Source organism: Spinacia oleracea, chromosome 2, assembly GCF_020520425.1.
Source record: "Spinacia oleracea cultivar Varoflay chromosome 2, BTI_SOV_V1, whole genome shotgun sequence".
NCBI classification, from domain to species: domain Eukaryota; kingdom Viridiplantae; phylum Streptophyta; class Magnoliopsida; order Caryophyllales; family Amaranthaceae; genus Spinacia; species Spinacia oleracea.
Genome location: NC_079488.1, coordinates 62,398,108 through 62,419,890, shown reverse-complemented (window position 1 = coordinate 62,419,890; position 21,783 = coordinate 62,398,108). Strand labels below are relative to the sequence as shown.

Genomic DNA, 21,783 nt, shown 5'->3' with positions numbered 1-21,783 from the left:
TGGTGTCTCCACCCCGAATTGTATGTTTGAGAATAAGGATCAAATCTTGGATTTATGGCCGCCGCTTGCTCCATGGTGGAGTTACAATAGGAAGAGAGATGATCAACACCTCCACAAATCTCACAAGACATTACTTGGACCGGAGCACATGTAGAACTCATGTCAGATTTTTCAAGCCTCTTTGCTAGCATGTCAAATTTTGAGTTCAAGAAATCAATGGTGTCAATCTCATGCTTACCACCAACACTTTTCTTCGGAGTAGCTCTTCTATCACTACCCCATGCATGGAGTTTTGCTATTTCCTCAATCATCTTCTCCACTTGATCCACCGGAAGCTTCTTAATTTGACCACCGACACCCGCATCTAGGTGAGATCTCGATGTAGGATGTAGGCCATCATAGAAGCTTTGAACAACAAGCCATTGGTTGAAACCATGGTGAGGGCATGATCTAACATACTCCTTGAATCACTCCCATGCCTCACTCAAAGTCTCATCCTCTTCTTGAGTAAAATTTGTGATCTTCCGCCTCAATTCGGCGGTCTTCTCGGGTGGACAATATTTATCAAGAAAAGCCTTTGTGACCTCATTCCAAGTAGTCAAAGAACCTTCCGGAACCGTTCTCAACCAATGCTTTGCCTTATCACGAAGAGAAATATGGAACATATGCATCTTGACAAACTCATCGGTAACACCATTTTGCTTAATAGTAGCACAAAGCTCATAGAAGTTGTCCAAATGTGTGAAAGGACATTCGGTTGGTGCACCTCCAAATTGATCAAGCTTTATCATCCGGATTAATGAGGGTGACAATTCAAAGTTATTGACCGTCGTAGTGGGTAGCAAAATTCCACTACAAAGCTCAAAACTTTCCGGATGCCCATAATCTCGGAGTAGGCGTGCCTCCGGAGGAGGCGGTCGTGGAGGACCACCATCTTCCATGATGTCTTCTTCTGATTCTGAATCGGTGTAAATAATTTGAGGTTGAGAAACACCTCGTAGTTGCCTCCTAACGATCCTTAAAGTTCTGTCCAATTCAAGATTAATAGGAATAAGAGGTGATTGCTTGCTCTTTCGTGTCATGCACAATCAAACAAATCTAAAGAGATCGTTAGCAATGACAATCACAAAGTATAACTATTTATTTGCAAAACTAAATAAGAAAAATTATGATACAAAAGACTCAGACTCATTCAACGAATAGCTATTCAATGCGACTATTGCCTCCCCGGCAACGGCGCCAAAAACTTGATAGAGCGTCGCCAACCTATCAAATAATAACGTAACTCGGTCTCCCTAACTAAGTAGAAAGGGTAAGAAAGGGTCGAACCCAAGAGAGGCTATGAATCAACCACCAAATTCTATCGAATATAAAAGCTAAGTTAAGTCGGGGGTGTTTTGATTTGTTGAGAGTTCTACACTAATTAGGACAAACTAAGATAATTAAAGGATGAAAATTCAATTAAGAGAGACTAAGGTACGGGCAGCACCACTCAATTTAATCATGAACAGTTCAAAAGCATGAGGATTAAAAGCAATGTTAGGGAATAAATTAGTGGATAGTCATCTAAGGCACCTAATAACTTGATCATGAACTACAACCTATTTTTATAGTGCAAAACATGAATTCAAGCACTAAAACGTAAGTTACGATGACAATATAATCCCATAGACTTGGAAGCCCTATTTTCATGGTCTTTTAGTCTAGCAATCAAAAGGGAGCCTACCACTCAATTTCATCTTTCGATCCTTGGTTAAGGAGACTAGAAATAAGTCTAAATGATTATCAAACATGAAGACTAGCAATAAAACCCTTTCAATCAACTAATAAACATCCCACAATCACTAAAATCCCACATGCATAAATCAATTGTTCATGACTCAAAAGAGGGGTTCACCCGAACCCTAGAAATTTACTACTCACAATCCATGGAAATCAAACCAACAACAACAATAATCGAGTAATACATGATAATAAGTTGATAAAGATTAATGGAAATCAATAAGTAAGAACAAGAATTGAATAATACCACTACTTGATTAATTGAAATAAAAAGTAGAGAAGTTTAGAGTTTACAAATGAAGCTTCAATGGAAGAAATCGCTGAAAATGTTGAATTACAATCTTGATTCTTGATCTTGAAGTAGAAGATTAATCTATGTAAGCAAGTAAATTAAACCAACTAAGTGTTTTTTCTAGAGAGAGAATCTGAAAATATGAGAAAGTGTATATCCCGTTCTCAGCCAAAAACGATAATAATCCCCTTAACATTGGGAATCCGTCAAAATAAAAAAATCACAGACCACGTCGTCCCGGGCGGGATGGCTTGTCCCGGGCGGGACGAGAGAGCTGGGCAAAAATAACAAAGAGTTCCAGTAGCAAAATCCCGCCAGGGGTAAAATTCGTCACGGGCGGGATGGCTTGTCCCGGGCGGGATAGTCCTCGTCGCGGGCGGGATGAGTCTTCTCGCGGAAAATCGAACATAGCCTGCTTCAAATGGCCATAACGTCTTCGTTACTCGTCCAAATAAGTCGTGTGACCACTCGTTGGAAATATATTGGAATAAGGTTACATCTCCAACTAGAATCACAAGAAAATATTAAGTAGACAAAAAGTTATGCTCGTTTTAGTATGGAAGTTGTGCACAAGTTCGACTCCTTGGCTTTTCCGGTTTCTCCGACTCTTTTCTTGGCTCTTTGTCTCATCAAAATGCTCGTGGATCACCAAATACCTACACAAAGGGAAAGGAAACAAGGGACACAAAGAAAAACAAAGAAGAAAAATGCCTAAAAACTATAAAAACTAGTGAAACTAAGAAAAGTAAGAAAATTAGAAAAAGTAAGGAAAAAGAGATAAAAATCCACTAAACTAACACTAAAGTCCACCTAAAAACACCATCCTTAGTGGGTTAAAAACTCACTTATCACCTCGCTGCCTCCCTCACTCGCCCCTGCTCTCTCGTGCGCGCTGAACCGTGCTCGTGCGTGTGTGTGCTCGCTGCTGCTGTACCGCACATGACACACCCCTTGTGTGTTCATGTATGGTTTGTGTTCCGTATACTCCGTATACTTTTATCTCTTTTTCAATTCCGTATTTAAATTATTATTGATTTTTAATTATTATATTGCTGGGAACGGTTATGAACACCTTATTGTGATGATTTTCATATTCGAATTCATAAGGATGATTTTAATTACATGAAATATTACTTTCACATTTAATAATTATTTAAAGTGGAAATATAACAAAAGTAAATAGGACATAATCGTTCTCTTCCTTCTCTCTTGGGGCGCACGTTAGGGTGCTTTCACTAACGTTCACCACCACCATTGATGGGGCGGAAGAAGAAACCTGCTAGCAACAATACTCCCTCTCAAGCTGGTGGGAGTACTGTGGACACCAGTGCAGCATCAAAAACTTTGAATTTAGGACCCCAACCCAGTGAATCTGAGATTCACTCGAGCTCCATTTCGACCCCCATGGAACCTCCTTGTGAGCTAATTTCTTCACCATTGGTTCACCATAGTGCTGGTTTAATCCTAGTAGAGCTTCATAACACCATTTTAGCCTATAATCGATCCCTTAGTATCTCCCCAATGAATACCCAAATAGAGCCGTTGCGTTCAAATCTGGGGATTTCTGTAACTCAGCGTCAAAACTCTGGAGTGGAAGATGCAGCGAAAGGAAACGAGGAAATGCATAGTAGAATTGGAGCTTTGGCTCAACATCTTGAGGAGACAGTGAATCCGAGTCGTCCAACCTATTCCCCTGTTATTGCCCCTGTTCGAAGCACTGCTGATGGTCCACCAGTTCAAAGGAGGCTTGAGATGCAAGCTGCTCCTTGGTCCAGTCTATTTCAGCGCTCACCATTGACAGGTAAAGGGGTCTCTCTCCAGTTTGTAGCTCCTGTTGTTAAAGATGGAAACAAAGTTGCCCAGTTGCAAAAATTTGAAGTTGATGCCATGACTAGGAAATGGATTAGTGCTCTTGTGTTGTATGTGGTGGGGGATACACCAACTATTGCTTCTATTAAACGATATATCACTGCTAATTGGATACATGTTGGGACTCCAAATGTCTTCTTACATGATGATGGCTACTTCATTATTCAGTTTGATTCTGTTGATGATAGGAACACAATTATGAGTGGGGGTCCTTACACTTTCTTTAATAAACCTATGATTATTAAACCATGGTCATCTGAGTTTAATTTCTATGAAGAAGTCTTAAGGGTCATTCCTCTCTGGGTCAGATTGCCTAATTTGCCACTGAATTGCTGGAGTAGTGATTCATTAAGCAGAATAGCTAGCTTGCTAGGTGTTCCAGTTTGTGCTGATGACTGTACTTCTAGGCAACAGAGAGTATCATTTGCTAGAATCTTGGTGGAAATGGATGTGACTACTGTTCTTCCTGATCACATATGGATTGAAGATATTACTGGCACAACATTCAAGCAGCAGGTGCAGTATGATTGGAAGCCTCCCTACTGTACTAAGTGCCAAATGCCTGGTCACAATTGTGCTACTGTAACCAAAACTCATGCTCAGAATGTTAATAAGGCTCCACATGTGAAGAAAGTTTGGGTCCCTAAGAAAACTCAGGTGGTGGCTCCCCCACCTATTGTCACTCCTTCTGCTACACCTCTGAACCAGACTGTGCCTTTGAACCAGTCTGGAGCTGATGCTGGTTGGAGAGTGGCAACTAAAGGGGCTAGAAGTAGAGGAGTTCCCACCAGTAACACCTTCTTCCCTTTAGTTGAAGATGATTCTGATGGGGAGTCAGTGGAGGATGATGTGGAGTTGCAGGAAGGAGGGGGGGATATTGTTCTCCCTAATGATCTCACATGATGAATTTGTGTACTTGGAATGTTAGGGGGTTTAATGATCCCTCTAAGGTGACTGGGGTTAAAAGGCTGATTAGTACTTATAATATTAAAGTAATTGCTCTTTTTGAAACTAGGGTTAAAAATAGTAAATTTGCTTCTATTACTAGTAAGTTTGGTAGGTTCTGGACATGGGACCACAATTACATTCACTGTGATAGAGGAAGAATATGGCTGGGTTGGCAACCAAACTTAGTAACAGTCAGAATGGTGAGGACTCACACTCAATTCATGCATTGTGAAATTATTGACCAGAATGGGGATTTTAGCTTCTTCTTCACTGCAGTCTATGGCTTACACACTATAGATGATAGGAGGAGTCTTTGGAGTAGTCTGAGAGATATTAATGGCTTAGTTGGTAAGCTCCCTTGGTTGCTTGCTAGTGATTTTAATGCAATTATGAGTACTCAAGATAGAGTTAATGGTGCTCCAGTTACTTGGGCTGAAATCAAGGATTTTGCTGAGTTTGTGGATACTAATCAAGTATATGAACTTCAGAGTAAAGGGCATTTCTACTCATGGCATAAAGGTGGGGATGTCAACAAGACTGCAAGCAGGATTGACAGGTGTTTAGGGAATGGAGACTGGATGAGTGCTAATGGGGGAATTTACTCTGAATACATTAATTCTTCTATCTCTGATCACTGTCCAATTTTAATCAAGTGTGTTCCAGAAGCACAAGGGGGTGGTAGACCTTTTCGGTTTCTTAATTACTTAGCAGATCATGCTGACTTTATCTTTTTGGTTGAACATTGTTGGAATACCACTGTTCCAGGAACAGCCATGTATTCAGTGTGGGAAAGGTTGAAGATGATTAAAGGGAAGTTGAAAACCCTTCATCAACAGGAATTCCAGGGGATTAAATGCAGAATTGATCAAGCTAGGCAGCAGCTGGATTCTACTCAATCTCAACTGCAGCAAGATCATTCTAATGCATCCTTGTTGAGACAGGAACAAGAGTGTGTTGCTCAGCTTAGAAAGTGGTTGAGGGTTGAAGAACTTGCATTGAAACAGAAATCTAGGTTGCACTGGTTAAAGGTAGGGGATTCTAATACTGGATTCTTCTTTGCTGCAGTAAAAGAGAGGCACAGAACTAACAGAATATCAGAGCTGATAGATGACAACAACAACATGTTGGTAAAACCTGATGAGATACAGGCTGAAGTGTTAAAATTTTATGGGCAGCTTTTGGGTACAAGAGCCCATTCTTTGCCAATGATTGATGTTCTTACAATGAGATCTGGTGCCACTCTCAGTACCTCTGAAAGAGCTCTCTTGTGCCAACCTGTCACAGAAGCTGAAATTGATCTGGCTTTAAAAGGGATTGATGATACTAAAGCTCCAGGAATTGATGGTTTCAATGCTGTTTTCTTCAAGAAAACTTGGAATGTGATTAAAACTTATGTGTATGCTGCTATTTTTTATTTCTTTAATCACAAGAAATTGCTGAAACAGGTTAACTGCACTACTGTCACTTTGGTTCCCAAAGTTCCCAATCCCACTAGAGTCAAAGACTTTAGACCAATAGCATGTTGCACCACTGTGTACAAGATTATTTCAAAAATCTTGATTGCTAGGCTTCAGAAAGTGGTGGGGTCAGTTGTTAATGAATGCCAAGCAGGGTTTATACCAGGGAGACACATCTCTGATAATATCCTGTTAGCTACTGAGTTAGTTAAGGGGTACACTAGGAGAAATATGTCTCCTAGATGCATGATCAAGGTTGATATGAAGAAGGCTTATGACTCAGTGGAGTGGAGTTTTCTGTTGGATGTAATGAGGGAGTTGGGTTTTCCTGAAGTTTTTCTGGAATGGATTCTGAGTTGTATCTCATCTGTTTCCTATAGTATACTTATTAATGGCTCCCCTTGCCCTCCTTTTCCTGCTAAGAAAGGTTTAAGGCAAGGAGATCCTCTTTCTCCATTTTTTTTTTGGTATAGGCATGGAATATTTATCCAGGAGTTTGGGGCAACTTAAAGAGGATCCAGATTTCAATTTCCATCCCAGGTGTGAGAGATTAAACATCACTCACATGATGTTTGCTGATGACTTGCTCATGTTTATCAGAGCTGACCCTATTTCAACTAATATGATCTTCCTGAAATTCTTGCTCTTATCTAAAGCTTCAGGGCTGGAAGCCAATTTGGAAAAGAGCAATGCTTATATATGTGGTGTGAGTGTGGAGATTCAGAATCAGATAATGCACACTCTGAATATCCCCCATGGTGAGTTTCCTTTTAGATATTTAGGTGTTCCCTTATCTACTAAGAAGTTGTCTTACATTCAGTGCAAGCCCCTGATTGACAAAGTGCTAGCTAGAGCAAAGAGTTGGACAGTTAGATACTTATCTTATGCTGGAAGATTGCAACTTGTTAGAACTATTCTACTTAGTCTGCATTCCTTCTGGTGTCAAATTTTTGTTCTTCCTAAGAAAGCTGTCAAAGAAATTCAAAGCTATTGCAGAATCTTCCTATGGATAGGTGGTACTGAGGTGTCTAAAAAAGCTCTGGTTTCTTGGTCTAATATGTGTCTTCCCAGAGCTGCTGGAGGGTGGAACATCAAAAATATGGAGCTTTGGAATAAAGCAGCAATCTGTAAACTTTTGTGGACCATCACACACAAGAAAGAAAAACTGTGGAGTAGATGGGTTGATGGGTACTATATGAAAGGCAGGCCCCTAAATAGCTTTCAATGCCCTTCCACAATGTCTTGGGCATTGAAGAAGATCTTTGGGTGTATGGAACTGGTGGAAGGGGTGGGTGGTTGGAGTGCTGTTATGAAGAAAGGTTGCTTCTCTATTAAACTGATGTACTCCAAACTTTGTGGGAATTATCCTAAGGTACCCTGGAGAAGAGTTATCTGTAACAATTCTGCTACACCCAAGAGCCTTTTTATTTTATGGGTTGCTATTTGGAGGAGATTGCCCACACTTGACAGGTTACTACACTGGGGGATTGTTCAATCTGATGCTTGTCCTCTGTGTACTAGTTCACCTGAGTCCATTGATCACCTATTTTTTGCTTGTCCCTTTTCTTGTCAAGTATGGCAAAAAGTCCTTAACTTGCTGGGTTTCCATAGAAGACCTGGTCTGTTTCATGAAGAGCTACAGTTGGTGATGAAGAGCAGTAAAAGATGTGGAAGCAAGCATAAGCTGCTGGTGATGTTTTTTGCAGAAAGTGTGTACTCAGTTTGGCTGCATAGGAATAATGTAGTTTATTCTCAACATTGCAAAAACCCTGATGCCTTGTTTAGGGAAATTCAGTTTCATGTAGCTAGCAGAGCATCTGATGTACTTAGTAATGCTTTAGTTGCTTTGGGCAGTTAGTTGTAGAGCTGTTTGGCTGTTTAGCTGTGAGCAGTCAGTGTAGGTGAGGTGTTTGTTGGCTGTTTAGCTGTGAGCTTGTAACAGGTTGTTGCCTATCTTTCCTTCCTTTTGGTAATAAATCTTATTTGCCAAAAAAAAAAAATTATTTAAAGTGTCGATTTTTATGACCAAAACATGATTTTTATGCTTAACTATTGTTAGGGTATTAATCCCAACCTATTAGGAAATCGATTTACATAATTTAAATTAAATTATGGGAATCAACTTAAATTTTCAGATTTATTGAAAGAACTTAAAGTGTTGATTTTTATTGATTTTAAGGTCAAAAAGTCAATGTTCTACTCTAGGGCTTGAGTTGACTATTCGAGACTATTAATTTAATAAATAACGATTATTTCCTAACTAAAACAAGGGTTTTAGAACCTGTAAATGTTGCTGGAAATTTAGTAAACACGGATAATAATTTAGTTTTCCTATTTTGATTATAGAGGTGATTTCTAGCCTTGAGTCTTGATTCGCGAAGTGGCCCCCGTACTTAGGTATTCCAAGTACGTACATGACTAGGATGACCACCTATTCCATGAGGTTATATGATGTGTATTGATTGTGAATCATGTGAACTTAAAGTGTTGAGAATTCATGTTTGATGTGTGAACAAGCATGTTGCGAATTATTATTGAATCTATGAATCCTATGTGAACAAGCATGTTATGGATTATTAATGCTTTATGAAGCTTTGTGAACAATCATGTTGTGATCTTTAATAATCGTGGAATTATGTCAAGCATGTTGTTCAACTTGATATGCATGTATGAGTGTTTCGCATGCAAGTTATGTTTATGCTATTGTACGAAATGTCTAGCATGCTTTGAGCCAAGCGTTTATGCCTCAGTGCATTATTTATTCTACCGTCGTGTAGAATATGTTAGGGAAGTCTATGTGAATTGTACTAAGAACTATTCGTGCTATGGGCACACCCCGCTTGTTAACAGGAAATGTCGGATTATCTCAAACAGTGTTTTGAGAAGGAACAATGGGAGTAATATCACTTGAGTCCTATGTTTGATCACAAGTCCTAAAGGATTAAAATGAAGTGTTAATACTTGATTTCTTGCTTTGTTGTTAAGTCTTGAGTCGCCTTGTACATAAAATATTAATTAACGTAAAGTGCAACTCAAAATGAGCTTCAAAAATCTTTGAACGTATATACCTTGAGTATGAACAATGGGGGGAGTCTTGCCGGAAAACTTGTACTCCTTGAATGATACAAGTCGTTGTTTCATTCTTCTTTTTATGCTTTTATGCACTGGATTTCCGTCGGTATAGCCCGGCTGTTGGTAGGAGTCCGACTTATTATTATTTGGTGTATGGTTGACTCCCATCACCCTTTTCTTTCCTTTTGAGGATAATTTATTTTACCCGTTCGAAGCTACTTCTTAATTAAACTGTGAGTCAAGAGTCGTGTCAAGTGTCGAGTCTTGTCTCCATGCTTACTGGTTTATTAAATGGCTTTTGCATGTGGATTATTAATTCGTTGAGTGAAGCATGTTAGGATAGAATGTTATTCTAGCTTGTTCGTACTCAACTTTTGTTGACTTCATGCTTTATGTCTTTCGGTTATGGCCTTTGCCTTAATGACCCTATGATGATCCATCATTGCATTTGCGTTGTTGGGGGAGTAGATTTTAAAAAACAGGTTTGTAGAGATAACTTGCGGGAGAAGTTATCATGGGGATTGTGTTTGAGATTTCATTTCTACTTCCGTACTTTATAAACTCTACTTTTATTTTTAGTCATGACTATAGTATTTCTTTGAACTTTAGTTAATAGATTTCTAAACTATTTAATGTCTGGTTTTTGGGCCTTAATGGTTTCAAGTTGTTTTATGACCATTAACTACTTATTATGTTTGAAAGTTAGTAAAATTCCGCTGCGTAATTCTGGTAAATAGCCTTAGCCGTTATCACGGTGGCGGTAATATCTTGGTAATTCCTTTGTTTAAGTTGGAAAATGTTTTATAAAAATCAAGGAATTATTAAGGTGTTACACTGACATTTTTATATACACATGATTTGTCAAGATTCTTGATGAAGCCAAATATATTGACTTCTTTATCAAATCATACATTCCAACTCCTTGATGCTTGCTTTAATCCAAAAATGGATTTCTTAAGCTTACATACTTCTTTAGTATTCTCTTGATCGACAAAACCCCCGGTTGCAGTATATACACATTCTCTTCTAGAATATCATTCAAGAAGGAAGTTTTGACATCCATTTTCCATGTTTCATAGTCATGAAATGTAATAATTGCAAGGATTATCCAAACATAGTTAAGAATAACAAATAGAGAACAGGTTTCATCGTAGTCAATGCCTAGAACTTGGCTGTAGCCTTTTGCTACCAATCTAGTTTTGTATACACATACATTTCCATATTTGTCTTTCTTCAATTTGAAGACCCATTTTCTTCCGGTATGTGTGAACCCATCCGGCAAATCTACCAAATCCCATACTTAATTTTCAAACATGGAAAGGGAAAATAAACATTTCTCTATTTGCATATCAATAATTTATGTATTTAAAATATTAAATTAAGAAAAAAAAATGGTCTTATTTTTTTATTTTTTAAAAGGGAAATAAATTTATTTTATTTAATGCTTATTTAAAAAACAAAGAGAAGATAATTAACATAATAAACTATTGTTTAATACTAATAAGAAGCAAAGTATCCAACAACAAGTATCCTTAATGGTCTTTTCACATATTAAATAACTAACAACTAAAAACTAATTTACCAACACTTTTACACAAACAGCTAATTCAACCACCTAGTCAAACCAGCTAATAAAAATATCTAACAGCTAGTTAAACAAGCTAACATCTAACAACTCCTAACCAAACAGGGCCATCCTCTTTCAAATTGTCCTCTTCAAGCTAAAAAAATATTAGGCTTTTAAAAGTTGAGTTTTCTCTAGTGGAAATAACTAACTTTACCAACACTTTTACACAAACAGCTAATTCAACCACCTAGTCAAACCAGCTAATAAAAATATCTAACAGCTAGTTAAACAAGCTAACATCTAACAACTCCTAACCAAACAAGGCCATCCTCTTTCAAATTGTCCTCTTCAAGCTAAAAAAATATTAGGCTTTTAAAAGTTGAGTTTTCTCTAGTGGAAATGGGCAACGAGTGGTTTTTAATTAAGTTTTATAATGCTCAAGACAAATAAGATGTTTGGTTAGGAAGACCTTGGTTTGTTCAGGGTCTTAATTTCGTTCTTTTGCCATGGGAACGTGGTTTCTGTCCTTATGCTTATGATGTAGTCACTCTCGACTAGTGAATTCATATCTACTTACTTCATCTTGAATTTTGGACATTTGATTGTCTTTCTACTATGTTAAAACCTGTTGGTAATGTCATAAATTTAGATTGCATTACTCTGGCTCATGCTAAAGCTCAATTTGCCTTAGTATGCGTCACTATTGTCACTCAAAAGCCTCTTTCTGGATCTTTGTGGATCAATTGTCCAATTAAATCTCTTGAAGTTTATCTTAATTATGAAGGCATGAATGAAGTTTGTCCTCTATGTGGTTCTTCTAATCATTCTTTAGATGCTTGTCCTCGTAAAATTCATTATGATCTTCACCTTATAGTTGAGCGTCTTAATGCTAGCAACCTTAACTCTCATACCGCTGAGTCTTCGATAAACTTACAACCTATAGAGAGTCATGGTCGATGGATTAAAGTCACTCCCAAAAAGCCTCTTAGAGATCCAAGTTAGTTTAAACAGGTAATCTTTAGACAACAAACTCAACCAAATATCAATGTCCCTCAACTAAAACCACTTCGGCTAGTGATGGTTATCTTACAGTGCTTTCTCCTTCTATTGCCGTTTATGATAACCATTTTGTAATCTTTCCTTCTAATGAACACGCGGAAGGTACTACACTGGTAAACATGTCTGTTCCCCACCCTATTCCTACAACCTAGATAGGGGAAGGGGAAAGGGATAGGGAAGATGTGCCAGCCATTCATGGTCAACATGATAACTTTATTGACTCTGACGAGGACTTACTATTAGGTTTTACAACTCCGCTTGTGATGGAGTATGGTATTAATCTTCCTTTAGACTCAGGATTGCTATTAGAGGGTGATAAGCTCTTTATGGAAGCTATGGGTATCCACAAAGAAAAGCAGATTTAAAGATATAGAGGACTTCAATTCGTTGCCTCCAAGATTAAACGAGTTAGGTACTCCCGAATGCCTGTTTTTGCTAACACATTAACTAAATATGCCATATGTACAAAGTAATCACAAAAAGATATTTTGCTTATCTTGTGGTGTTTATGAAGTACAAATTTTTCTTACAGGGACTTGTCACTATAACAAACAGGATCAAAGAGGGCGAAAATTGTCGCCCTATTTGATCAAAATATCACCCTCATACCCTTTAAGGCAGACATAAAAATCGACCTTCCAAGGCAACTTTTTATTTTCGCCCTCTTTGATCAAAACCAAAGAGGGAAAATACATTTCGCCCTCTTTGGTTGAACTCAAGGAAGGCAACAATTATCTCGCCCTTCTTGATTACTTTTCGCCCTCTAAAGTAGCTTTAATAGGGAAATCATGTTTGCCCTGTTTGTTCAAAACCAAACATGACAACTTGCTAATGTCGCCCTCTTTGTTCAATTTTTTATTTTTTTAAAAAGTAGATCTGGTGTCCTAACAAGGATATCACACCTTTCCAAAACTATGATACTGGGACTTAAACATTTACGTCCATCTTTGGCAAGTAAAAGTATATGGGCAACAAGCATTTCAATCCATACAAGGATTATGATTAAATCAGAACCAACTTTGGTCTATTTCCATCAAGAAAAAGGAACAATTCACTATACCTATTACATGCTTATATCAAATGATTGTCCAGCCAACTCAAAACCTACTCGATCAATCATCACATGCTTGTTCTCTTTTATGCTATGCTCTATGCTTTATGCTCCTCAGTTTTCCTATAAGACCGGTACATTTTCCAGCGTAAGGCATTTATTAGCCGTATATGGTGTAGACACCAACAAAACTGAAAATAAGGTATGCAACTCTCAAATACGGCTCCAAGAACTAGCACATAATTAAACCAATGTACTTTACATTTCTATTGGTTTCTGCAACTCACTGCTCCTAAAATGCTAAATTGACAGTAAATACAAAAAAATCTTACTCCTTTAAAAAATTTTCAAGCAATATATATAGAAGGAGAAAATATCAAACTAACCTAATCTCATTGCTTATACCAACTAAATCAGCTGTCACAAGTGGAGGAAAAACAACAATTAAGACAACTCTAATGCCACAAGTCCCCTGCAAATATTCATCAAAATGTCCCATGTCAGAATACCTTATTTCAAGATCGGGATGTTGGATTTTGGTCAAAATGTCCCAACTCTCAATTTATTGGATTTTGGTTAAGAAACCTTCATAGAACACCATAAATAGCCATATTTATGCATTCCTGCGAGCACAAGGAGGGAAAATGTATTAGTAAAAACCTTGTGTTGATATTACTCAAAGAAGAAATCATTCAGTTGCAATAAGCAAATTAGAACTCCCTGACTAGAAAAAAATTTGTAACCTGCAAAACAGGACCAAGAAGAGCACACATGTCAAAACTGAATGAACAAGAAGATATACTGAAGTGGGAAGGATCAAAACCACCTGTTCTTACGTTATACTCAGTCTGGTTACAACTTATAACTAAACTAAAGAAGAAAGGGTTTACAAGCTGCCACCAGAACATAGAAAATACTCGATACTTAGTCCAATTACAACTCACAACTGAACCAAAGAAGAGTGTATTCTACAAGCCACAACTAGAAGATATAGCGTTAATACAACGGTAGAATTGAACAAATAGGCAAGAGTGGGAAAATCTTCCTACGGACACCTCTAGCTGCTTGCTGCTCCGCAGGAGTAGTGGGAAAATATGTCCGCTGACTCTGCACAGTGAGTTGTGGTTACCGTACAGAATTCGCTGGTTACAGTTTTTGTCACAAATATGGGTCTGTCCAGTAACCCTGCATTGGAACATATTTCCACAGACATGCTTGTTTTGACATTTCCAATCACGCTTGTGACCCGAGTTTGTCCCATCCTGACCCAGAATACTTGACAAAATTCTCAATGATTTAATTTAAATTATACACATACGCTCAAATTGAATACACACACATGCAAGGTTTGAACAGACATATAATTTTCTTGAAATTGCAACCTGTAAAATTGCTGCTCTTGAGTAATTACAACTTCTTCAAAGCATACATCACCAGTTAAGTGGAATCCATGTTTCTTACTTGGGTCCTGCATGGAAAAATTATCACTGAATTAGAAAATTAATGTAATCAAATATGAACTCCAGCCTGAATCAAATCATTTCAGAACAATGTATATGCCTTTGACATTGTTGAAGAAAGAACAAAATATTAATAGACCATTCTGAACATTTTGAACTAGCACCAGAAGGATAAGATATCTAGGACATACATGCACATACACACAGTTAATTATTTATTTTAACAATTATAGAACAACAAATTAAACTACCCCTGCCTCATTAACTGTAATGGTAATGAAAATTAAACAATTATGATCAAAAGTTGAGCTGAGGTAATGGTAATCTCATCTTATATATATACGGAGTAATAACAAGATCAGAGGAGTACGAGTACCTCCGTCTGAGCTTATGGATGCGGGACTACGGATGTGGATTTTCAAGTTTTGTTCAGCACTCTCCATCAAATCCTTTATATGGTCTTGTATTTTTCTAAGGGGCAGTGGGGGCTGGAAGAACATGAAAGTTACTTTCTGATGGTTTAGTGTAAGCCTTAAAATAATTGACTACATAACATAATTCTGTATGTATGAGCCTTTTGGAAGAATACACAATATAATTCTGTATATATGAGCCTTTTGTTTCATCATAATTGAGTTTTCAATTTTATTAAAAAAAAAATCAATGACTATTTGTTTGTTAACTACTTAACTGTTTAAATTTTAGGAAAATCAACTGGACATATACTTTGTACAGCTTCCAGAGGAGACTCCAAGGCACTTATGTTTATACAAATCAGTCCCAATGAAAATGATTTAAGTGAGACTATTTTCTCTCTCAACTTTGCTAGCAGGGTAAAGGGAGTAGAGTTAGGTCCAACAAAGAAGCAATTGGATAACACCGAGTTTATGAGATACAAGCAATTGGTAATAACAAGTTATAGTTAGTATTGTCATATAAGAATCAAGACGCATTTATCAAATGGATGTTATGGAAGGGACAATAGAAGTGAATTTCCAACAACAGTAGTAAAATAAGATATTGCTAAAAATCATAAAATCAAATCAGACAATCATCCAGGAAATCTCAATAAAAAATTCAGACAATCCACAAAAAAAAAGACAATCTCAATAAAATCAAATCAAAATGCGAAACTTAGATTATCCAAACAATAAATATGAACCAAATTGTCCAATTTCAACAACAAAACGCAATAAAATAGGGCAAATAATGATGAACTAGCAAAAAAAATCAAACACAATATGATAACGGTGATTTTCTTATTCCAGTAACTAGCAAAAATTACGCAAAGAAGAAGAAGAAGTTAAGAAAATATGATACTAGACGAACTTCAGAGGAACTTCAGATATGAGCAAATATGTGTGATTTGATCAAATTTCAGGCGAACGCAAGCAAATTTCAGATGAACTCAACCAAATTTCAGACTAACTCAACCAAAACGCATAAATTAGGGTTTGGGAACAGCGAAATTGAAGATGGAGAGGGAGAGAGAAACATAAATTGAAGATTTAGGGAGAGAGAAAGCTAAATTGAAGATGGAGGGGGTTTTTCATTTTGGGAAACAATGTCGAAGAAGCGTTGTCTGAAGCTTAGGTAGAGGCAGTCTAAAGCTTCAAGAAGGGGTAATTTTTTTTTTAAAAATTACATTCACTACTACAAAATGTGTGTTACCTCGACGCCTAGGCCTCAACACCTGCCGTATAGCGTTAGGCTAAGATTGCAGTATCCGTGTTTTGTCGACGCCATTTGATGTCCACCTAATTGTCGTCTACTTCTGGCGTCGACAATTCAGCCAAATACCACCTGCTCTGCACATGGCCAAGGAAAAGAAACCCGCCCCACTCCTCTTTCTCTTTCTTAATCCATCTTCTACTTTTCTCTCAACCCTAACCCCCAACAACTCTCTCCCTTCTCAGCCTCAAAAGTTCTCGATCTACTCCGCGCTCGAAGAATTTGCCGCAATTATAAGAATTACAACAAGCTGTAAACAAAATTCAAACATTTTGAGGTATTAATTGTCTCCCATGTTCTGAATTTGTTGAGATGTTAGGTTATTTCCTCAAGTTATAATTTTTGTTCCATATCTTGTTCTAGTTAATGAATTTTTGTTCCAGATCGATCTAACAAAACAAAATTCTTTGCCGAAAATTCCATCTCGATTTTAAGGTATGAAATTTCTATCCAGTTCAGAATTCTTTGGTTTTATGCGTTAGTTTCTATATTCTCTCTTATGTCAATTGCTGAAATGATAAATCTTCTATACTTTGTCAATTTTCTTTACTTCTGTACCTGTGTGGCATCTACGTTTAATTGAGCATAGTTTCAGATTTTGAACACCCCTAACTATATGTCAATTAGGAATTTTTGGTCTATAACTTAGATTTTGATTAAGGGTTTTCATAATGGAATTTTATTTTGTTTTTGGTCGAATGTAACATATTTAATTCGTTAGATGATTTGAGCATTGGACATCTGATTTAGGTTTTTGGTGTAATATCTAATGTAGTGAATCCATTTTAAGGGTATCATGGGAATTGATGGCATCCTTTCTCTTAGCTTTTTTGACTTGTTTTTGCTGGATACAAACTTAATGATAATTTTTCATGTATTTTAGCATATATGTGTGGCTGTGTGGGGTTGATATGAAGTTATGAAATAAGTTAGGTCATAAAAATATACTTCTCAGGGATCATTCTGACTTTTGAGTACATAAAAATAATAAAATGCAGATGTTACATGGAGTATTTTCATTGTATACTTGAATTTTAATATTTTTCGTTTGGGTTTTACATGTTATGCTACAAAATCTTTTGTGGCTTGATCCTTCATTTTTTTTCTGGGATCACATTCTTTGTTTTACTAGTTAGCTAAATTTCAGATTCCTGCTTGAATAGAATTATTACATGTCTGCCTTTCTCAATTGTATCTCTTAAGCCCTTTATATAGGATTCAAGTGGTCATGTTTACGTGCTTATTTTAGATATATACAGGCAGACCTGTTATTTGTCATTTTTATTTTGCAAATTTCAGGTATAGCTGGAGATATATGCTTTAACCATCTTATCAAGGGTATTTAGCTTCATGCCCTCTTTTAGACGATACTTTTGAGTTTTTAGAATTGCATATCTTTCATTAGTGTGTGAAAATGCGTGTAAATGACCAGTACTTTGCAACATTTGAGACTTTTTTGGCGAGATTTGCTATTGTGTGGCAATTAGGTACATTATCTCTTCCTCTTGTTTCTTTAATTTTTGTTTTGTTAAAAATGTAGGTATTATCTTATATATAATGGTAGAAGTATCATAAGCCTAATATCCGGAAATACATAATAATATGAAGTATCCTTGTCATCAACTATCGCTAATACTTCAGCCTCACTCTGTTGCAAGTTCTGGTCTGTGCTTCTCTATTGTTGTTGTTGTCCTGTTTGCTGAAGCGTGGTTCTGGTGCTTTGCTTCTTTTCTGGTTGCACTGCTGCTTTCTTTGCTAGGTTCTGCTGCTACTCTTTGCTGCTGCTGCTGCTGCGTCTTTGTTGTAGCTGCGGATGGCTTGTTTGTAGTTTTGACTGTTGTTTTTTGCTTTGCGTTTTAGCTTGGGTTGCGGGTTTGTGCGCCCTTTGCTTCTTGTTTCGTTGGTTGAATATTGTGTGGTTTCTACCTTTTGGTAATAAATATATCTTATTTACCAAAAAAAAAACTATCGCTAATACTTCATTGGTTATAAAACATATTACTACTAAGCAACTTTGCCCTCTTCTAGTTTGATCCGATAACCATGTTTCCCTTAAAGGCTTTTTAGAAGATGATCAAAATACTGGTTTCTATGAGGTTGGATCTCCTCATAAAGGATATTAGGTATTTGTCTCTGTGTGTCTGGTGCTGCCGGAAAGGTGATTTTCTTACTACTTTGTGTTAGCCTGTTACTAGTCCATATTTCTGTCAAACTTCTTAAATCATTAGACCATCAGTAAACAAACATTACCGACCATAAGAGTTGTTTGCAGTCTGTTTGAACTACTCAACCATTTTATGAAACAATGTCTGGGAAGAGATAGTCTATTCCATATAATAAAACACCATTCCTGAGTTATATAAATCTCACAAAGTTGCACTCTTTTTGTAAATTTTGAGTATCTAATTTATGTAGGACTTATTATCATTAACTATCTAGATTGGTATTGGTAATTTATCTAGGCCTTCATATTTATATTTGGCCTTTTATCATTAACTATCTAATTGAATGTTATAATGGAATCAAAAGGGGTTAAAGAAGATTCCAGTAGTAGTAATAGTAAATTATTGGGGGTGTCGTTTCATAAGTGTGTGTGTGTTATCTTAATACCATTACTTCACCCCTCTGGTCAAGCATTTGATATTTCTATATAAAACTTGAATCTTTTTGAATTCCTAGAAAGAATGACTGATTTGCTAAAAAGTGCTTGTATTAGGTGTTTACAAGAGCATATTCAATTAGGTGATTAAAGAGGGCGGGTATGCCAAACTACAACTGATAAGTTCACTTTTCAACCTTTTCGAATTGCTTTCTGTCAAGAACTTAGTTAGGTGTTATTGTACCTTTATGTTTCTCGAATGAAGGTGCCTCTACCCCAAGGGGACTTCAAACTATTGGCCTTAATTGCTTGTCTAGGGCCTGGTACCGTCTTTGAGCAGTCGCGTTGCTTGTAAGAGGTAGTCAATAGCTTGGTTTACTTAATTTGTTATGAAATTATAGCCTGTAAATTTTTAGTCTTTCTAATTTCCCGTTATCTATATCTTTTCCCTTCTTTACCTCTGTTCTTCGCAGACTTGAGAGAGCCTCGCATCCTGTTATGACTCAAGCTGCACAAAAGCAACTCATTTGTTATTTTAGATGCTATTAGTATAAGCTTTAGTGATTTATCACCTACAAATTACTTTTATTTAGGTTTGTTGCACCTTCTTCAGTCTTGGTTGAGTATTAGCAACTTCAGTCCTGTTGAGTTTTACATGTTTTCTTTCATTTTTCTCTTCTTTGAGTACCATGTGTTGTTTGACCTCTTTGAGAATTCTCATGCCATTCAATCATGTGTGATTTAGGTTCTAAAATTTACATACTTATTACAGAATTTGAGTTGATATTGTATTTCATTTTGCAATTTTCAGGTGTTCTCTTAAGCCCAATTAAATCTGACAAAAAGTTAGTTTTCCGGAGTTTCTAATTCACAAATAGTGCAGCATGAGGTTTATTATTCCTTCAAGAAATTTGCCGAAGAAGTTGTTAACATGACTTCTTTTAGAAGAAGGAAAAGTTTGAATTTCTCATTTCCTATGCCAAATAAGTTTTCATACTGGTGTTATGATTCTAACTTTTATTTAACAAAGTAACTGGTTTTTATCTGTTATTGGATGCTGGAGTTTTTGATGCATCTTAGTTGCATGTTGTACAATATATGAAAATAGTCTAACTTTCAACCAGCAGTAGACAATAGCTGTTAGGTTTCAGGTTGTGGTAAATTTTACCTCAAGTAGTTTATACCTAAAGAATTTAATAGATTTTGGTTGGGCCACATCCATGCTCCGTTATTAGTTCTAAAGACAAACTTTGGTGGGGACCTGGTGCAGATATTAACATGGATTATGTTTTAGCAAGATATAGTTTAATTTGATTAAAATTATATTCTATTATACTTGCACAGATTTCTCTCCCCCATTTCCCTCTTAAAATGATGCTTGATATGGATTCTTTGCTTTTGAATTAAATTCCGTTGGCTGCAGATTTGATTTTCGGGGTTTGGTGTACTGATTTTGTGGTTTTGACTGAATAAATTGAGGGTTTATCCATTTCCAGCATGTTCTTGGCTGAATAAGTTGTTTCTATAAGCAGTGTTGGGAATGGAATTATGTTATTTTGATATAACATTTTACTTTGCAGGTTTCCTGGCTTCAAATTATTCATGTACTTCCGCTCTTGTGTGAACTTTTGGATGAGTATGGAAGGAAACCGCTTCTCTGTTTGACCATGTCTACTTCCATTTTCCTATTGGTATGTAACTCTATCTACATCTCTCTCTTCCTTTCTCTCTATACTTCATTTTGTTTTTTTCTTTTCAGATCGTCCAACGTGATAAGGAGCAAGATGAGAATGAAGGAAAAGACCCACTTGAGTTTCATATAAGCTACTACTACCACTATTATAGATCCTGGTTTTTCTAGGTTTTAGTTATTCTGTTTAGTAGATACAATTTGTATTTTTGATGATCTTTTGGAATATTTAGTTAGTAACATTTATATACGATGGAATTTGGTTAGTAACATTATCATGTACTATGGATTTTGATTAATTAGTAACATTATCGTGTACGATGGATTTTAATTATGTACTTCTACATTTGTATAAGGCAATTTCAATGTTACATAATTGATTGGATACCAATTATTCAGAACCCAGGTTTCATTGATGAATAAAGTTTATTTATATATTTATTTTTGCATTTATATAGGTGGAAAAAATATTATACAAAAAATTAGGCTGAATTAAATAAAATTTCCAGGGAACACAAATTTCCCGACGCCTTTAAGCGTCAAGAATATTACATAGGTGAATTTGGATGAGGCGGGTCAGTTGACATTCTCGATGCGAAAACAAAATTTCTAGACGCCTTAAAGCGTCGAGAATATCGACGCCTAAACTGAAGAGGGACGATAAAAAGCGTCTACTCTATTGACATAAAAAGGCGTCGAGAAATATCGACTAACATTTTGACGACGCACATGTGTAGGCGTCGAGGGTAAATTTCTCGACGCCTTTGGCTGTCGAAAAAAGGCCTAAAAGGCGTCGCTAAAACGCGGGATTTGTAGTAGTGATTGATAAAAAAGGGAGAAAATTTACAAGCCGCCCTTTCTGTTATTATCAAAGAAGACACACACCAATTTCGCCCTTTTTGTTTTAATAAAAAGAACTAACTTTTTTATCTTTTTAATTAAATTGATCAAAGAGGGCGAATGTATAAAAGTCGCCCTTTGTAATAATTACCAAAGAAGGCAAAGAACAATTTTTCCCTTTTTATTTTTATCAAAGAAGGAAAATTGTTTTGCCTTGTTGATTTGTTTATCAGGACGATTATTCAGTTGCCTTTTCTTTTACAAAAAAATTTCCCACTTTGCTACTAATTCTTGTAGTGTGTAAATATGGTAATATTTGAAATATATATTTTATGGGCTCAAGTGTTGTCACAATATCTACATAAT

General features: G+C 36.5%; 1 long non-coding RNA gene and 1 other non-coding gene across 8 annotated transcripts; both read left to right on the top strand.

Annotated features, from left to right (window-relative positions):
• The first annotated feature begins 429 nt into the window (after positions 1–429).
• LOC130468205 (small nucleolar RNA R71) lies at positions 430–536 on the top strand. Its single transcript, XR_008928625.1, has one exon. It is a non-coding gene; the product is annotated as a small nucleolar RNA R71 (small nucleolar RNA).
• A 15,859-nt stretch (positions 537–16,395) lies between these two features.
• On the top strand, positions 16,396–20,794 carry LOC110784060 (uncharacterized). Of its 7 annotated transcripts, none has more exons than XR_008927875.1 (6): positions 16,396–16,565; positions 16,652–16,723; positions 17,588–17,626; positions 17,721–17,775; positions 20,468–20,578; positions 20,647–20,794. It is a non-coding gene; the product is annotated as an uncharacterized lncRNA (long non-coding RNA). The 7 variants fall into 7 exon arrangements; XR_008927874.1 differs by lacking the exon at positions 17,721–17,775 and adding an exon at positions 19,699–19,732 and having other exon boundaries at positions 16,399–16,565; positions 16,672–16,723; XR_008927872.1 differs by lacking the exon at positions 17,721–17,775 and adding an exon at positions 19,699–19,732 and having other exon boundaries at positions 16,399–16,565.
• The last annotated feature ends 989 nt before the right edge of the window (positions 20,795–21,783 follow it).